Source organism: Notamacropus eugenii, chromosome 6 (genome assembly GCF_028372415.1).
Source record: "Notamacropus eugenii isolate mMacEug1 chromosome 6, mMacEug1.pri_v2, whole genome shotgun sequence".
Taxonomy (NCBI): Eukaryota; Metazoa; Chordata; class Mammalia; order Diprotodontia; family Macropodidae; genus Notamacropus; species Notamacropus eugenii.
Genome location: NC_092877.1, coordinates 341,070,889 through 341,091,355, shown reverse-complemented (window position 1 = coordinate 341,091,355; position 20,467 = coordinate 341,070,889). Strand labels below are relative to the sequence as shown.

General features: G+C 40.2%; 1 protein-coding gene across 2 annotated transcripts in view; it reads right to left on the bottom strand.

Annotated features, from left to right (window-relative positions):
• The window catches only part of MCF2L2 (MCF.2 cell line derived transforming sequence-like 2), a 352,924-nt gene that overhangs the window by 107,300 nt on the left and 225,157 nt on the right, over positions 1-20,467 (bottom strand). The gene's annotated exons all lie outside the window — the stretch shown is intronic.

Below are 20,467 nucleotides of genomic sequence, written 5' to 3'. Positions count from 1 at the left end.
ACCTTTCTCACCTTCTCCTGACATTTTGAGGATACCAGAGGAGTGTTTTGGCTGTTCCCCCTCACCACATGAACAGCCCATCTTTTTTCTGATTAAGCAATTCCTTGATAACATCTTTTCCTCCTATTCTTTGGAGTTCTCAGATGTTTCAGACTGTAAACTCTCCACTCAACCTAATTACATTTCATTATGTTAGAATTAGCCCAATGTTCTCCAGGGGTGGGAAACCTGCAGCCTCAAGGTCACATGTGGCCCTCTAAGTCCTCAAGTGTAGCCCTTTGATTGCATCCAAACTTCAGAGAACAAATCCCCTTAATAAAAGGATTTGTTCTGTAAAACTTGGCCACTTACAAGGACTAGAGGGCCCCATGTAGCCATGAGGGGAGAGGGTCCCCCACACCTGTTCTAGGTTGTCAAAGTTCTTTTTGGATCTTGCCTCTATCATCCAACATCAGTTATCCTGATTAGCCTCTCTATGCATTCTTTGGAGCACAGTTCCTGGCTTTACTTACCTTCAGCGTCACATGTCCTAAGACAGAGTCATTACTTCCTCCCAAGGCTCCCATCACTTCTTAATTAGATCAGGATCAGGCCAGAAGAACGGCTCCCTTGAATTGTTTCCGTTATATTTCCAGGAATGAAATTATCACTAAGGCAAGGCAAGAATGGACTTCATGCCCCACTTTGGCAGAGCAAGCCCTGGCTGATTCCCAGATAGCTAACATCCTCCTTCACTGCCCTATCACGCGACTCCATGCCAATGGTGTGTTTCCGGAGTTCCTTATCTACTTCCCCAGGCCCACTGCCCTCTAATTCATTCTCACAATGGTGATTTTATTTCTCCTTTTACTCCAGTGCTCTCTGCCCCCTTCCAATTGGTGGAACCTACCAGTATCACAGAATCACAACATCACAATACCACAGCTGGAAGGGACCAGAGGTTCCCTCTTTTTACCAATGAAGACACTGAGGTCCAGGGAGGGAAATTAACTTGAATCATGGGGTCATAGGCTAATGATCTCTTAGGACCTCAGAAGTCATCTAGTCCAACCCCCCGTTTTATAGTTGAAAAAACTGCAGCCTAATAATGATAATATAATAATAACTGTTTCACAAATGCCATTTTACCCAATCCTCACAGCAATCCTGACAGGTAGATGCTCCTATTATTCTCATTTTACAAATAAAAAAAATAAGTCAAACAGGGTTAAGTGACTTGACCAAAATCGCACAGCTCGTGTCTGTAGCTGGATTAGAATTCAAGTCTTTTTCACTCTAGACCCAATGCTCTATCCACTGTACCACCCAGCTGCCTCAAGAAAGGCAGATGGCATTCTCTAAATTCTTAATGTGTTCATCCTTCGTTGCTGAAGAAGACCATGCCACCAGAGAAATAATGACATGACTTGCACTTGACTTTGTTTTGAGTAAGGGAGGGCTGTGCAGGTCACCAGCCTCCCTTCTCCTCCAGAGCCATCTGAATCCAGTGACCAGATATTCATCAGGATGACTGGAGATGACCTAGGAGGCAACTGGGGCTAAGTGACTTGCCCAAGGTCACACAGCTATGAGTGTCAAGTGTCTGAGGTGAGATTTGAACTCAGGTCCTCCTGATTCCTGCACTGGTGCCCTATCCACTGCACCACCTAGCTGCTCCCAAATTCCTAATGTAGATTAGTATTGTAAGCCAGACACAGGGGTGACATGGAGAGACCGCTAACCTTAGAGTGAGGAAGACCTAATTCAAGACAAATGTCTGACATATACTGGCCTTGTACACTAGATAAGGCAACCAGCCTTTCATTGTCCCTAGGGAACTCTCCGAGAATTGTAGATGAGGCAGTTCTCCCCACTGTTGGAGGGAGCTCCTTGCTGGGAGCTTCCTATTAACTCATGGAATCAGAGGCCCTGTCCCAATAAAATAGAGCTCCTTCCCCACAAGGTTCTTGTCAGGCTCAAATAAGAGAATGTCCAGAAAGTGTGTTACTAACCTGATAGAGCCATAGAAATGGTGAAAATTGTTAATGGTATGTTATAGCCCTCTTTTACTGATTCTGTGAATCTCTTGAATAAGGTACATCATTCATTTCTCTCTCTCTTTCTCTCTCTCTCTCTCTCTCTCTCTCTCTCTCTCCCTCTCTCTCTCTTTCTCCCCCCTTCTATGTTTCTGTCTTTCTGTCTCTTTTTTCTGTTTCTTTCTCTTTCTCTCTCTGTGTCTCTCATTTTTGAGACTGCATATGGCCCAATATTAGTCAATCTCTTTTGTCCACCTGTCCTAAATTAGCTCCAAGTCCCTAGATCAACTTTAGCTGATTATAATCTGTCTCCAAACATGGGATGTTTTCTCTCTGTCTCATCTCTGTCTCTGTCTCTAAGTTGATGCCTATGTCTCTGTCTCTCTGGAGAGTGGTTGTCAGGTTAGGCAGCTTTGAAGGGACTTTTGCTCACATCTCAGAAACATTCCCTATCAAGACATTTCCCTCTATAATACAAGTCAGATCAACATACAGATGCCTCTCAAGCAACACCTTTCCTTCCTCCTACCAGTTGATAAACTGACAAGTATTTATAAAATGCCTACTATGTGGTAGGCACTGTGCTAGGGGCCAGGAACACAAGCACAAAGGATGAACCCAGTCCTATTTATAAGACCCTTACATTTTAATAGGGGAGACAATGAATACAAATAAAAGCACATGCAGAATGACTATAAAGAAAAAACATAAAATAATAGTACAAGGTTGTGTGGGAGGGAGGGCTTTAATAATTCAAGGAATCAGGAATGACTTCATGTAGAAGACAGGGCTTGAGCTGCTTCTCAGAGAAGTTTAGAAGAGTGAAGGGTTTGGTTTTTTGTGGGGGAAAGGGACATAAGGAGTTCCATTTTGGACATATTGTGTTTGAGATGTCTCTGGGATTTCCAGTTGGAAATATCCAATAGGCAGTTGGAAAAGAGGACCTGTAGATCTAGGAGTCACCTGTATAGAGATAATTAATCTCCTGGGGACCACTGATGATACTGAGAAAGAGAACAGAGGGAAAAGAGAAGGCCTACAACAAAACCGTGGGGAAGTCTTCGGGTTAACGTAGGTAATGTGCAAGATGAACTAGTAAAGAAGATGTAAAAGGAGCAGGTAAATGGGTAGAAGGTAAACCAGAGGACAGTATGTTATGAAAACACAGAGAGGAGACAGTATTCAGGAGGAGATGGTGGTCAACAGCAGCCAAAGGGGACAGAGCTTGGTAGATGCTAGGGGCTGAGTATTTAGGCCAGATTATCATTAAACCTTTGGGAGCTAATGAGGTTACTGAGAGGGCTAGAGGGAGGGCACTGAGGATGGAGCCTTGGATATACTCTTACTGGATGGAATCATTTCTTGAGGCACCTGAGGATGCAGAGAGATATTTCTTGGAGAACAAGAAGCCCCTTCCTTCTCAGAGGAGTAATCTCTGCCCTCTGCAGAAAGACAGGCGTGTACAGTGAAAAGTGCCCTGGCTTAGGAGTCACTGCTCCTGGGTTCAAATTCTGCCTCTGACTCCATGCAGGTGGAAATATGTGTCACCTCTTTCCTTCCCTTTGAAATGATTATGCATATCCTTCTCTTACTTGTGAACACATTATTTTTCCTTCCATAAAATTGGACATCCTTGAACATTCCATTTTTGGTCTTTGCATCCTCAGTCTCTTGAACCTAGTAGGAGCTTAATAAATGTCCTGAGGAGTGGTTAGGGAGGGGAAGTTACATTTCTTCTGCCTGTGTCCTGGCACATGGGGGTAGGGTGCCCTCTGGACTGGCATCTCCCCTGCAGCTGTGTTAGAGTTGGCTTTACTAAACAGAAAGGCAGGTGGCACACCTGGAGGACAAAGGGGCAGGTGGGCTGGGAGCTATGCCTCATTTCCATCCTCAGCCATCCTGTATTTTTTGTCATGGAACAAGCAATCTGGTCACACTAAGTGAGCAGTTTTGCTTGCTCTGTGGGTGTGTTGGTGCACATGTATACTTTTACACTCATGGGTACTGTTCATGATTGTCTATTGTACCACAATAAGAGTGGCTTTTGCTTTTAATTTTTTTCTGTTAATGACATAGACCAGATCTGGTAGAGACAATTGGCAAACACTTTTATTTATTATGTGCCAGGCATTGTAGATACAACAACAAAAAAAAGAAACAATCAGAGTGGATCACTGCTCATCTGGCTTGCCCACCCTGCTGTGAGGGTGGGACAGAAGGGAGGGTCCAGCCCAACACCCTCTGAAATACCCTTGGAGACAATGAGTTTTAGCATTTACTCATCTGTCCTATGGCACTCCCTGTTTGTCTCCCTATCCCGTTATTCATCAATCACCTGCCACATAGGAGAAAACTCTTACCCACGTCTGCCATTCTCCATCCCTATCTTCCTCATTTCTACCTACTCCAACCCCACCCCCACACCTTCCACTGTGCTCCCCAGAATTCTCATTACATAGAGAACAAACTTTGGGTTTGGGAGTCATTAGGACTTTGCCCCGGACCTCTTTTCCTCACATTCCTTCCATCTACTAACCCCATCTGAGACCTGCCTTCATCATGTCTATACTGCATCTACATTCCCAGTTACCTTCTCTGCCATCAGCTGTTTCTTTCATCACACCCCTTGACACACTGGTCCTAGAAGAGGAGTTGGATGCTCCTTGATTCCCACTTTCTGACTCTTTAGTCACCATCACTCAGCAACTTTTCACCTTTGAAATCCACTTCATCCAAATTCCCTGCCTCCCCGCCCCAGTCTCCATCATTGTGACTCTTATATGCTGGCCCTCAGGCATTCTCCATCCTTTCTCAAGGAGGCTTGCATCTGGCTCACTGTCTTCTCCCCAATTTCTGCCCTTGTAACAAGGAATTTCCATGTTTATATTGATGATCTCTCAATCTCTCTAACCTCTCAGTCCTTCAGGATCCTTAAATCCCATGAATGGTACTCCTTCACTCTTCTGCAGCCATCATTTGGGAAGTAAACTCATGAGATCCCACTGTTACCTCAAGTGTTCCATTTCCATGACTTGATGAAATTCTGACATTCCTCTTTCTTTAACCGCATTTTTCCTTACATCTCACCCCTCTCCTAAATCTGTCCTTCCCCCTCATTGAGACATTTAATATCTTGGCACCTCTTGGTACCTTCTCAGACCATGACTTGGCTCTGACAACACTTCTATCTCTTTACAATTTCAATCCCCAAAGGAAGCCACTTTGCGTCTGCACTCTCCTGTGATCTCAAACATCTCGTCCCTTGACCTATTGCCACTTGGGCATAATGGTGAGATGCAGCATGAGAGATGTCGATCTCTATTGCTTCCACTTCTTCAGTCCTCATTCTCTCTATATAACCTTTTGTAGACTGGCTTTTCACCTCTTTTTGACCTTTTTGAAATGGCCCTCTCCAAAGTTACTGAAGATCTCTTAAATGCCCTAATTGTCTTTTCTCAGGCCTTATTTTTCATCCTACCAGTTGCATTTAGCACTCTTGACTACCCTCTCCTCCTAGATACTTTCTCCTCTCTGGTTTTTCATGATATTGCTGTTTCCCTCCAAGTTTATGTTCCACCTGTCTGACGGCTTTTAATATCTCTTTTTATATCCTCTTTACTGCCCTATCATCTATACTGCCTGCCTTAACTAGGAGTCTTCCCCAATGTTACATCCTAGGTCCTCTTCCTTTTCCTTCATTCTCTTTCTTAGTACCCTCATAAGTTCTTATAGTTTTAATCATCATCATCTCTACACAAATGACTCCCAGGTCTATATGCCCAGCCTCAGTCTCTCCCCTGATCTTCATTCTTAGATTGACAATTGCCCACTGGACATTTCCAAATGGATGCCACATCCTTGGGTGTGGTCTTTTGAATCCAAGTTTTACAGAACAAATTCTTTTATTAAGGGGATTTGTTCTGTGAAGTTTGGATTCAGTCAAAAGGCCACACTGGAGGACCTAGAGGGTCACATGTGATCTTGATGCTGCAAGTCCTTCCATCCCTCCCTCCCCCAACCCATGACCTAGTGTCTATGGTGAATGCATGCTCTATTTGCTTTATACTGTTCCTGTATATAGCTACATACGTGACATGTTGTCTCGTCTACAGAATGTAAGCACCTTGGTTTTAGAGACTGATTCATTTTTTGGTCTTTTTATGCCCAGTGATTAGTGTAGCACCTGGTATGTACTAGGAGCTCAACGAATTTTTGTTTTATTGACCATTTGTTAGATCCTCACCACAACTCTGTGGAGAAGGTACAACAGGAATTCTCATTCTCATTTCACAGATGAAGAAAATAAGGCATAAAAAAAGACCAGTTCCAATTCAGAAAGCCATAGTCTTTTTGGTTTACCCAGCTACCTAATCAAGTTGATAATAGGCAGAAACTAATCTTGCTGTTCATCTCTTTAATTGACTTGGAAATAAACAAAGAAAAATTTAAAGCAAAAACCCAAAACTAACCATTTGGGAATTTTGAGAACAAGAGACCTTCCCACTGACAGGCATCCAGTACTGAACTTTTTATGTGAAACTCTACAAGTAAAGTGAGCCATTTTTACATAATCTAAATCCAGGGCTAGGCTATTTGTAATGACATCTGGAGAGCAGGGGACTCAAAAATCCAACATCTGCATCTGCCCAGAGGTGAAATTTCCCTCAATCTCTAATGTCAACCCCAGAGAAGGTAGAAACACAGAATTTTAGCAGTGGAAAAGGCCTTGGAAACTATCCAGAACAGTCTAATCCTCTTGTTTTACATGAAATATTAAACAATTCTGGGAGTTTCCCACATAAAATCACTGGTTCAGACCAAAAAATAAACTAATGTAGAATAAACAGTTATAGTGATCAAGTATCATCTTCCCATGGAAAGTCCTCTCTCCCAGGGCAAAGAAAACACCAACAGCATACATCGTAAGTACGAGTTAGCCTTGAGGGAACAAGGAAGATCTGGCTATAGATCATCTACTGAGCATATTTACAAGACCCATTTCCCAGCCTTTTATAGAGGTGGAGCTTCCCTGGTAATTTATCTTCCTCTTTAGTAGCCTGCTTTTCTTTATTCAGGTTATTCATTCTCCTTCCCTTCAAGAGGGTGGTGCGTTGCTTTTCAGTCAAATGAGGGAAAATGCCACTACTGGTAACAAAAATGGAAAGGAAGGAAGATACGATTGCTGTCTCATCGCTTGTTCTAACCAGCTCATGATTTTCTTTCCAGAAATATAGGAATCAACAATTAATTAATCAGTTGAAGATTGGCTGAACAAATTGTGGTGGATGGAATACTATTGTGTTTTAAGAAATGATGAGCAGGATGGTTTCAGAAAAACCTGGGAAGACTTATGTGAACTGATACAAAGTAAAGTGAGCAGAGTCAGGAGATGACGGCACTTAGTAATTGCAACATTGTAACAATGATCAACTGTGAAAGACTTGGCTACTCTGATCGATCCAAGGCAATTTCAAAGGACCCGTGATAAAAAACACTCTCCACTTCAAGAGAGAACAGATGAATTCAGAGTACAGATTGAAGCATACCTTTCTTTTCCATTTTATTTTGTGTGTGTGTGTATGTTTTCTTTTGCATCGTGGCTAATATGAAAATATGTTTTGCATAACCTCACAGCTATAGTTGATATCATATTGCATGCCATCTCAAGGAGAAGAAGGGAGGGATAGAATTTGGAACTCAAAACTTTAAAAAAACTTTTTTTTAACATTTTAATTTAAAGTATCCTCTCTCATGACTTCAACAACAGGTTACCTCCTGATTTTCTTTTTACCTCTTTAACCAAATCCCTCGGTATTGCTGGATACTCTTCTAGACCCTTGGTTGTTTCCCAAGATCCTTTCCCTGCCCTTCTCTTCCTTTGGATCTCCCTCAGTGAACTCCTATGTAAATCTTTTGCTAATTTCTTGCAAATTGACACCTTCCTTCATCTTTTAAATTTGCCCTTCTGCTCTTTTGTTTACCGTCTCATACTCATCTGCATTGGATATCTTGCCATCTCCTCAGACTCAACATGCCACAAACTGCACTTAGAGATCTACAACTGGAAGGGCCTCTGAGACCTTATTTTCCACTGCTTCATTTTACCAGTGAGAAAACTGAGGCCAGGAGAGATTAAGTGACTGACCAAGACACACAGGCAGGAAGTGATAGGGGAGGATTTGACCTTGGTCCAGTGACTCCAAACTGAGTCCTCTCTCCAATGCACCAGGTACCATCTCCATTCCATTCCCCTCAATCCTGCTAAGTCTCTCATTTCTGTAAGTAGCATCAGGTGGTTTTTAATTAGATGTCAGTCATATTCTTCTAACCAAGAAACCTTGAAGACCTGTTTCATTCCTACTTTCTTAAAAAAGATTTTCATCACCCACTCTTGTCATTATCCATTAAAATCATCTTTTGAATTAATTTATTTTCTCTTTGCACTGACTCAGCTCCTTATCACTTCCCTCCTGGAGTACCATAACAAATTTTTATCTAGTCTTCTTACACATATCCTGCTTTAACTCCACAACTGAGTTTATGTCCATCTCTCTGAAACCCCTTTAATTCATATGATGAAGTTCCACCAGATTAACCTTACCAAGATGACTGCTTTTACCAGGGGACTTCTGTTCCCAAGAGACTATTGCCTCTATATAAAAGCATGACCAAAGTCATCAGCCTGGCCCTCAAGACCCTCCATCATTTGATTCTACCTCATGCATCCCACCTATTTATCAATAGTCCTCAACACACACCCTTTTCTCTAGACAGGACAGTTCCCTATTGCCTCTGATATGGCATTATCAGGCCTTTATTTCCATTCTGACCTCAAACTATCTAAATCCTACATATATATTTGCTATTGGGTTTTTTTTTAAAGGAAGGAAGGGAAGAAGATATGGAGGAAGGAAGGAAGGAAGAAAGAAAGGAAAAAAATATAGTAAATAAACAAGAATGAGAAACATTCTGACTCAGTAGCCCAGTGTTTGATAAACCCAAGATCATATATTGCTTGGGGGAAGTACTGCTTATTCAATAAGAATCACTAGGAAAATTGGAAAGCATTTTAGCAAAAAAATAGGCTTAGAATAGGATCTTGCACCACATTCCATGATAACTTCCAAATGCTTAAGTGAATATAAAAGGACATACTATTTTTAAAAGTTAGAGGAATGTGGATAGATATACCTTTCATAATTATAGTTAGAGAAGAATTCTTAACAAGAGATAGAGGAGATCACAAAAAGATAAAAAATGACAATTCCAATTACATGAAATTGACAAGCTCTTGCAGAAAAAGGAATAGATGGAGCTAGTATAAAGAGAGAATGCAAATATCTTTTTTTTTCACAAATATTACTTTTGTATAGGCTGTTAACACACAAACATATATATGTATACACACACATATATATCCAAGAGATATTCCTCAAAGGGTCAGTTGTCAAGGGATATAAACAGTTCTCAAAAGAATTACAAATTATTAACAATAATGCTAAAAAAAATACTCCAAATCACTAATAAGAGAAATGCAAATTGACACAACTCTGAATTTTTGCTGCCTGTGGAGAAAATTTACAAAGATGAAAAGAGTTAATGTTGGAGGGACTGTGGAAAGATGGCATTGTTAGTACAACAATTCTTGAAAATAATTAGAAATTATGCTATAAAAAAGTAGCTAAAATGTCTTTACCATTTGACCCAGAGATTTTAGTGTGAGGTACACACATTAAGGAGATCAAAAACAGAAAGATCCCGTGTATATCAGAAAAACAAAATCACACTGATACTTCTTTATTATAGCAAAGAACTAGAAATAGTTGTCCATTGATTGGGAATGGCTTAACAACTTATGGGACATGAATATAATGGAATATTATTGTGTTATAGGATGGTGAATTTGAAAAATTCAGATAAATTCAGGAAGATAGATATACTGACTGAAATAAGCCCCCCAAAACCAAAATACACAAAGATTTTAGCAATGTAAATAGAAAAAACAATAAAGTAAATTAAATATTGTTTATAATGACCTAGTCCAGAGGATAGATGAAAAAAGCATCTCCCTCTTGTCATTAAAGAGGTGATAGACTGTAGGTGTGGAGTGTTGTATATAGTGTCAGATAGTCTGCTTGATGTTGATTAACTTTGAATCTTTGTTATAAGAGAAGGGTCACTGGGTAGAGGAGGGAGAGGGAATATATTTGGGAACAAATGTGATATAAAAAGAAAAGTCACCAATAAAACTTTTATTAAACATTTAAAAAAAAAACCCTATCAGCCAGGGGGCAGAGCCAAGATAGTGGAGTAACAGAATGAACTTTCTAGAGCGCTCCTGCCAAGCCCAGTCAAATACCTGTAAAAAATGGCTCTAAACAAATTCTGGAGCTGCAGAATCCACAAAATAATGGAGTGAAGCAAATCTGGCAGCTCCAGACAGCCTGGAAGGTTACTAGGAAGTGTCTATCACACCAAGCTGGGAGCTGAGCACAGTCCAGTGTGGGCTGCAAGTGCACAGAGGGGACCTGAGGAGGCCTTGGGGAGACTGAATCTCACACCTGTGGTGATTTTCAGACTTCATGACCCCAAAACGCTGAGGTACATTGAAAGTCAGTGCGAAAAGCCTGTGCGACTAGGGCAGGAAAGTGAAGTGGTACAGCCCCAGCCCCAGGGCAGCTGAGGGGAGATGGGGGAGGAACCTATGGCAGCCACAGCAACAGCAAGGGCAACTGCAGCCACTGTTTCTGGAGTCCTAGGCTCACAGATTGTGGGGGGAATCCAGTGTCTGACAGTGCATCCCTACCCCCACTGAAAGCAGAGAACTACCTTGACAAAGAGCTCAAAAGTCAAGTAAATGGGTGGGGAAATAAGTAAAAACCAGAAAAAGAATCAGACTATAGAATCTTACTTTGGTGACAAGGAAGACCAAACAATACAAACAGAAAAAAACAATGTCAAAGCTCCTCCATCCAAAGCCTCCAAGAAAAATATGAATTGGTCTTAGGCCATGGAAGAGTTCAAAAAGGATTTTGAAAATCATGTAAGAGAAGTAGAGCAAAAATTGGGAAGAGAAACGAGAGTGATACAAGAAAATCATGAAAAACAAGGACATCCCAAAAAATACTGAAGACAATAACACTCTAAAAAATAGACTAACTCCAATGGCAAAAGAGATCCAAAAAGCCAATGAGGAGAAGAATGCCCTAAAAAGCAGAACTGGAAAGATGGCAAAGGAGATCCAAAAGCTCATCGAAGAAAATAATTCCTTAAAGATTAGAATGGAGCAAATAGAAGCTAATGACTTTATGAAAAATCAAGAAATTATAAAACAAAACCAAATGGATGAAAAAATAACAGATAATGTGAAATATCTCATTGGAAAAACAACTGACCTGGAAAATAGATGCAGGAGAGACAATTTAAAAATTGTGAGTCTATCTGAAAGCCATGATCAAAAAAGAGCCTAGCTATCATCTTTCATGAAATTATCAAGGAAAACTGCCCTGATATTGTGGAACCAGAGGGTAAAATAAATATTGAAAGAATCCACCAATTGCCTCCTGAAAGAGATCCAAAAAGAAAAACTAGGAATATTGTAGCCAAATTCCAGAGTTCCCAGGTCAAGGAGAAAATATTGCAAGTAGCCAGAAAGAAACACTTCAAGTATTGTGAAAATCCAATCAGGATAACACAAGATCTAGCAGCTTCCACATTAAGGGATCAAAGGGCTTGGAATATGATATTCCAGAAGTCAAAGGAACTAGGATTAAAACCAAGAATCACCTACCCAGCAAAACTGAGTATAATACTTCAGGGGAAAAAATAGTCATTCTATGAAATAGAGGACTTTCAAGCATTCTTGATGAAAAGACCAGAGCTGAATAGAAAATTTGACTTTCAAACACAAGAATGAAGAGAATGAATGAAAAGGTAAACAGCAAAGAAAAATCATAAGGGGCTTACTAAAGTTGCACTGTTTATATTCCTACATGAAAAGATCATATTTGTAACTCTTGAGACTTTTCTCAGTATTTGGGTAGTTGGAGGGATTATATACATATAGACAGAGGGCACATTAAAGGGTAAGAGAGGAATACATTGGGAGAAGAAAGGGAGAAATGGAATGGGGTAAATTATCTCATAAAAGAGGCAAGAAAAACTTTTTCAATGGAGGGGAAACGGGGGGAGGTGAGAAGGAAAAAGTGAAGCTTACTCTCATCACATTTGACTTAAGGAGAGAATAACATGCACTCTCAATTTGGTATGAAAATCTATCTTATATTATAGGAAAGTAGGGGAGAAGGGAAGAAAAGGAGTATGGGGGGGATGATAGAAGGGAGGGCAAATGGGAGGGGGGGTAATTAGAAGTAAACACTTTTGAGGAGGGACAAGGTCAAAAGAGAGAATAGAATAAATGGGAGGCAGGATAGGATGGAGGGAAATATAGTTAGTCTTTCACAACATGACTTTTATGGAAGTCTTTTGCATAACTACACATGTATAACCTATACTGAATTGCTTGCCTTCTCAGTGGGGATGGCTGGGGAGGGAATAAGGGAGAGAAGTTGGAACTCAAAGTTTTAAAAACGAATGTCAAAAATTGTTTTTACATGCAACTGGGAAATAAGAAATACAGGTAATGTGGTATAGAAATCTATCTTGCCCTACAAGAAAACAGAGGAGATGGGGATAAGGGAAGGGAGGGGTATAATAGAAGGGAGGATAGATTGGGGGAAGGAGTAATCAGAATGCACAGTGTCTTGGGGTGGAGGGACAGGATAGATGGGGAGAAAATTTAGAACTCAAAATCTTGTGGAAATGAATGTTGAAAACTAAAAATAAGTAAATAAATTTGATAAAAAAATAAAAACACAAAAACCATATCGACCTTTCTGGACTCCCTCTCCCAACTCACACTGATATCAGTAAGTTTGCTACCTTGGGGTCTAGGAGATAACTCTGCCAACTCTGATGTTTACTATGTGATATGAAACTGATTTTCTTGATTTTCCTATTTGGAATGCTCATGGATCTGGGATTTTTCACTGATGAGGGTCCTTCCACTAACAATGCAGTGGTTGCCCATCTTCCTATCAGTCTTCATCAGAAGGCCCACCCAATATACTGGAGGAGCTTCCTCTCATTCTGTTAACAATGTAGGGATGCCAATGGAGCATATGGAATGTCTATTAATTAGTCCTTGTTCTTCCTATGTGACAAACTTATCTTTTTTCATTAAGAAGATTCTGGAGCTAGAGCTGGGAAGGACCTCAGAAGGTCATCATCCAAGCTTACACAATTAGTGAACAGAGGGAGAATCTCAGATGGTATTCCATACATACACCCCTTCTACAAAATAATTTATCATTTGTAATGTGTTTTAGGCTGCTCATATTTACCATGAGTCACCTTGCTGCAATTTGGGTGGGTCTTAACTTCAATTCTTTGGAGACTGTAGTATTTTATGACTCCAGTTCATCCAAATATCAATGGCAAAATATTGCTGCTGAGAAAAACCTATCCATCTCAAAAAGATCACCTCAAATCCTTAAAGCATTCCATAAGCATTTGTAATCATCCATGGCTTCAATTAACTCCTCTGCTTTAATCATCATAAAATTGAAAGATTCAGAGGAAGGGGAAATTGAATGGAACTGAGTCACCTTTGAGCAGTTATGGTATTAATTGAACTTCAGAGGATACATAAAATTGAATTAGGCTGAAGGGAGTAGGGGAAGGATATTTCAGGAGGGAGAATTTCATGAACCAAGTCTTAGAGTTGGAATGAGCATTTTATTTTGGAACCATCCTAACTAAAATAGGTTTCATTGAGAAAAAGCATAGGAAAAGATTGGAGGGGAAGGTGACAGTCTGCTGACAGAAAGCCTTGAATAGTAGAGTTTGGATTTGATACAGTAGGTGACAGGGAACTAATGACTATTTTCAGCCTAGCATTTATGCAACGTAATTGGTCTTTTAAGACCAACTTGGCATTGGTGTGTTGGCTGAATTAGAGAGGGTAAACTAGGCACAGGGAGATCAGGTAGAAAGCTGTGGTGGTCCAGGTTTGAGGTGATGAACATTTAAACTAAAGAGGGCAATGGAAATGGATTGAGTTTTTTGTCCTTTAATTTTTATCACATGATATACAGTATATACTACATTTTAAGATGCATAGATCACTGGTAAAACCTGAAAGATCACAATTACATTTGGTCATAAAAGGAAATTTTATAAAAGTAAAAGCAAAAATTGAAGCATCCCTAGACACAGATTATTTAGTATTGTTAAATATTCTAAACACTAGTAAACAAATAGTTTAAAAAAGCAGTGAAGACGAACATGGCAGTTTATGAGTAGTATTGCCTTTCCATAGAGCAAAAAGCAGTGAGAAGGGAAAATGGAAGGCTACAAAAATGCCTATTGCCAGATAGTTGAATGGCCAGTCCACTGAGCTGGTACAGCAGCCTGTGGAATTACAGCATGTCCTGTGAATAGTCTTGGATTGTAACCCTTTCACAATTCTTCATCTTATACAATTCTTATCCCTAGTCTCCCATAGGTCCTCCATGTAGAATCCAGTCCATGTGCCAGAAACTCCTATGGGCCTCTTTCTATTCCATAGGTATCAATGAAGCACTTAGCTTACTTTTCTTTTATCTCTTTCTTTCTCTGCATGATATTCTTTTCTAACCAAACACTTCCTATGCATTGAGTATCATTTGAGACTTGTTGCAGAGGATGCCCACACCACTTAAGACAAAGATAAATAAAATTTTTTCTCTGTATTTTAAATCCCCATTCTAACAGGACAGCTCAAAGTTCTTTGACAGCATCATCTCATTATTCTTAATTCAAATTAGGCTATTATTTATTTGGTGGATCAGATCAGGAAACTGAAGCACCTCTTAACTCATGTTCATAGATATTGCCTGGTAAATATCAGAACTGGAAGCAGAGCAACTGGCACTGAGTGTCAGAACTAGCACAAGGCATCAAGCCATCAGCCTCTGAACTAGGCTGGATCTGCCAAAGGTAATCATTTGGATTAAGTATTCTTACCCAAATGGCTGGAAACCTTAGAAGAGGGATGAAGATCTATCTGAGGGATCTTCATCTGAGGGAGATATTGGGCAGCATTATCAATACGTGGAAGAGAGTAAGACAAAAAAATTGAGGAGGAGAGATCTAGGATAGTCTTCAGTCCTCTAGCAAGCATAAAGGCCATCACTATCTGAGACAGAATGGGGTTGGTCAGAAATAATCCCCAAGTTAGAAACCTGCAAGAACTCAGTGGGCATCAGTAAAGGGAAAGAAATAATGATAGGAAGGTTGCAAAGAAATAATGATAGGAAGGTTGCAAAGAAAAGTAGTCCCTCTAGAGAGCAAAGAAAATTCCCCAAGCATGGAAAACATGTCTGTAAACTCTCTGATAAACCCAAATGGTTAAAAAGTCAATGTCTTGAATACGAGGCACTCTATGTATTTGCATGTCCATTTGCATCCTCCTCTGTCTGCCCCAGTTACTCAGGTTAATTTCCTGTTTCAATGACTGTAATACCTTCTTCTCATAAGAGGAATATATTGCACATGAAACAAACATGGCCCAGCTGAAGACCATACACCACTGGTAACTGTCACAGTCCCTTCCAAAGAAATACAAGATAAGGGCAGTACTAAAACTACATTGTAGATAGCTTTCTAGACTTATTGCTTTCAGTGAATAACAATAATAATTAAAAAAAACACCTTCTCTGGATGGGGGCTTTGGCTGTTGGTTTATGACTCTAAAAATCTTCATTTAAAAATCCATGAAAACCACATTATTGCTAATCAGTTTACCATGTCTTTAAAATTATCTTGAAATCTCTTGTAGATTAAATAATGTTACGATAAGAGTATTCCAAGTAGGAAGTAACACTCTAGCTAGAGTCACGCAATCCTATTCTATATATTCAAAATAATTTTTAGCATTAAACTTGGAGACCCCAGGGCCCCAGTTTGTTGCTCTAACAGAAGGTTCACCTAGTTGAACATATCTACAGAGAAAGTCTATATATAGATTAGATAAATGGATGGATAGAGAGACAGATAGACAGACAGACATGGATAAATAGACAGAGAGATGCCTTTTCCCCTCTCTAAATAGCAGAAGTTATCTAAATACAATTATCCTGCTCTCTGAAATTTGGATTTCCACTCTGTCATGGACAGTGCTTGAAGGAGTATGAAAAATATGAACCTAGATGGTGTTACTTCTCTTGACCCTGAGTGCTCCCCAGCTCCATTCTAGCTGGGCTCTGTTTCTACAAAGGCAGTGTGGTATGAGTACTGTCCTAATCATATTATGCCGCCCTTCTCCCAAACACTCTTGGGGGCCCACTTTGAGAGCTGTCAAAGAACCATACTGCCAGGTAAGATGTTTCTTCCCAGTATGGGGAGAGGACAAGACTATTCTTTTACCACTTTCCCCAAAGATGAGGGCGATGAGGCAGTGGGGATGGGAACAGGGCCTTACCAGCCTTCAGAAGACTTCTGGCCCATACGCTGGTGAAGCAGAGCCTGGTAAGTCTGTGGAATTGCCCAGAGGAGCTCAAGCATTGAGGCAAGACTCACCCTCAAGCTGAATCTAAGACAGTTCTTTTCCCTAGTTGTATCCATTATATTTTCATTAAACTGTCAGGAGTTCTGACATCTAAGAAAGTTGTTGAATGCTGCCAACCCACAGGAACGGAAAGATGAAGCAAAGGGCTTTCTACACTCCAAGTTTCAGAGCTGCACCCCAGACAGCACTCTGAAAGAGATACGCTTCTCATCATTGCAACACGTAGTGCTGGAGGTTGGGAGGATGGGGAGGGGAAAGAAGGGAGGTGGCCGAAGAAAATGATGCTTTAGTGTTCCTTGTACAGAGGAAATCACTCAGGAGAAGGCAACAGAATTCTACAAATTCACATGACTCATTATATGTAATTGACAAAGGCTGAAGGGCCCTCTTACTAGTTTGGAGGGCCCAGCCCTATTTAGACTTGTGGACAACCTCAGAAAGAAGCCTAGATAAATCACAGAAGTCTGTCAACTTTAGCTGTTTCAAGCCCCCTGCTATAGCACTAGGAATAGTTTCAGGTTCCTTCCCTAATTCTTTTTGTTTGTTTGAATTTAGAAAAGTGCCATAAAGTGAGTCGTACTCCTTCCCTTTGACTTGTCACAGGGAAAATACACTAGCCTTCTTTGAGATGTTCATTCAAACTCTGCATCAAATTTCTTAGGCCTCTAAGGTACCTTAAAACAATCATTCTCCCAAGGCAACAAGTACAATGGCCCTTTGACTCATAGGGAGGCAGAGTTAACACCCACCTCTCGAGTTAAGTGTGTTTCTCTCCAGGAAGAAGTTTTTTTTTGTCTCAGGATACATGATTTGAGCTATGGTAACGTTGAATCCACAGAAAAACAAACCCCAGTTTTAACAGGCCTCTCTTATAGTCCATCTCCAGATGGGACAAACCTTCAGAAAGAGACCTATTTATACTCTTGATGCTGGAAAAGCTAAGTCACTATGACAATCCATTGATGAGTTCTAGCTGTGTATTCTAGGTGGGGCTTCATAGAGGGTAGGAGGGTACACTTAGGGTAAATTAAAGGCAAAACAGAGTCTCTGGCTGCCAAACAAGACCAAGAATTACCTATTGAAGAAAAATAGTGGCAGCAGCTCCCTTGTCTCCTTGATTAGCTCCCCCAGGGTAAATTGACAAAAGGCAGGATTTGCTGCTCCAGAGAACATCTCATAGAAGCAGACAAGACCCATAGTCTGAACCCACCACCCCAATTCCCCCAGGAAATGGGGAAGGAAAAGAAAGACTGTTGTAGCCATTTGAATCAATTGGATAGCCAACTGATTTGGCTCAAACCCCTGGGCATTAGTTTGAATCAAAAATAATGATGCTATTTAAGAAATGCTGCCTGAAGATTGGCTGCTTCAGCCGGATGAATACTCAATGAGGATCTAAACCTAGAAGTAGTAGCTGTGGTACATCACCACTTCCTTGACTATGGTGACTGTCTAAACTCACCTTGGACTGTGGACATTCTCCAAGGCTCTTTCTGGACCTTCTTATCTTAGCTAGTTTTTATAGCTTTTGATAAGGAGTCCACCAGCTCCCAAAGGTTCAATGATCATTGCTATGCATTTAAATCTGAAATTTACATACCCAGTCTTACTCTCTCTCTCCTGAACTCCAGTCTCATATAACTAACTGGCTGCTGAAAATAAAACCAATGAAACCAAGATTAGAAGGAAAGCAGAAAGCTGGGAAGCAATTTTTACAGTGAGTGTCTGTGATAAAAGCGTAAATTTTTCACATATATTGAAGACTGAGTCAAATTCATAAGAATACAAGTTATTCTCCAATTGATAAATGTTCAAAAGATATAAACAGGAAGTTTTTAGATGAAGAAATTAAAGCTATCTATAGTCATATGAAAAAATGTTCTAAATCACTTTTGATTAGAAAAATGCAAATTAAAACAACTCTGAGGTACATAGTTGCAACCATCAGACTGGATAATAGGACAGAAAAGGAAAATGACAAATGTTGAAGAAGATATGGGAAAATTGGGACACTAATGCATTATTGGTGGAATTCTCCAACCATTTTGGAGAAGATTTGTAACTATGCCCAAAGGACAATCAAATGGTGTATACCCTTTGACCCAGCAATATCACTACTAGGGCTGTATTCCAAAGAGATCATTAAAAAGGGGAAAGGACCCATATGCACAAAAATATTTATGGCAGCTCTTTTAAGGTGGCAAAGAATTGGAAATTGAGGGGAATGCCCATCAATTGGGAAATGACTGAAAAAGTTGTGGGATATGAATGTAATGGAATACTGTTGTGCTATAGGAAATGATGAGCAGGAAGATTTCAGAAAAACCTGAAAAGACTTAGATGAACTGATGCTGAGTGAAGTAAGCAGAACCAGAGAACACTGTACACAGAAACAGCAACATTGTTCAATGACCAGATATGATTGACTCAGCTCTTTTTAGCAAGGCAATGATCCAAGACAATTCCAAAAAAACTTACAATGGAAAATTCTCTCCACATCAAGAGAAAGAAGTGATGAAGTCTAAACACAGACTGAAGCATACTATTTTCACTTTCTTTTTTTTCCTTCATTTTGTGGTAGTTCTCTTTTCTGTTTCTGTGGAAATTCTGTGGAAATGTTTTACATGATTGCACATGGATAACATATTAGATTGCTTGATATCTTGGGGAAGGGAGAGGGGACAGAGGGAGGGAAAAATCTTTGAAACTCAAAATCTTATAAAAATGAATACTGAAAATTGTCTTCACATGTAATTGGAAAAAAATAAAATACTATTTACATTAAAAAAAAAAACCCACCTAACTAGCTGCTGGTCAGCTTTACCTGGATATTCCCTAGGCATCTCAAATTCAGAACTCATGATAGTCTCAAACCAAATCCATCCCTCCTCCAATCTCCCTCCCCATTTCTGTTGATGCCCTCACAATTTCCTCAACTGCCCAAGTTAGCAATTTTGTAATCCTTCTTTACTCTCATAGTCCCATATCCAGTCATTGCCAATCCTACCTGCACAAAACCTCTCTAGGCCCTCCTGACTTCTCACCTGGATGAGGGCAGGTGAGGTAAGAGCCTCCTCATTGTTCTACCTACTTCTAAGATCTTTGCAGTGCATCCTCCACACATCTGCCAAAATGATATTCCTAAAACCCCAGTCTGCTTGTTATTGCCTCAAACCCCACTAAAATGTCTTCAGTGGCTCCCTATCACCTCTAGGATGAAATACAAATGCCTTAACCTATTTAAAGCATCTGTCTTCATTCTATGTTCTAGTCCAGCTGGCCTGTTAAACTGCTCCTCATACATGGCATTCCCTTCCATGCCTTTGCACAGGTGGTCCCCCATGTTTGGTATATACTCCATCCTCATTTTGCTTATAGAATCTTTAAGTTCCTTCAAATAACAGCCCTTCAAAGTGCTATTTCTTACTAAAGTTATTTCTAATGCTCTAAGCTATTCGCATTCTCTACCTTCTGAAACTTTTTATTACTTTGTATCTCCTTATCTATGTAGATAGTGTTTCAGACCACAAGACTATAGGCAGGAAACACACTCATGTGTGTTTATAAATGAATGATCACATGCATCCCATAAGCTAGGGATTTTCAATGCCTAGGGATTTTTAATTTCCTCCTTTCCACATTACTCCATCCTTATTTGCTATTTACTGCCCTCCCTTCCTGTTTCTCTCCCCAGTCAGGTCCGTAGAATCCTTGTTTGGTGCTTCCAACTGGGTGTCCCCACTCCCCAACATGTGAAGTAGGTTGCCACTCCTTGGACTAAGATACCCCTTTCCTCTCCCCTCCTACTGAGGCCTGATTCAGTCTACCTTCACCAAAGAAGTCT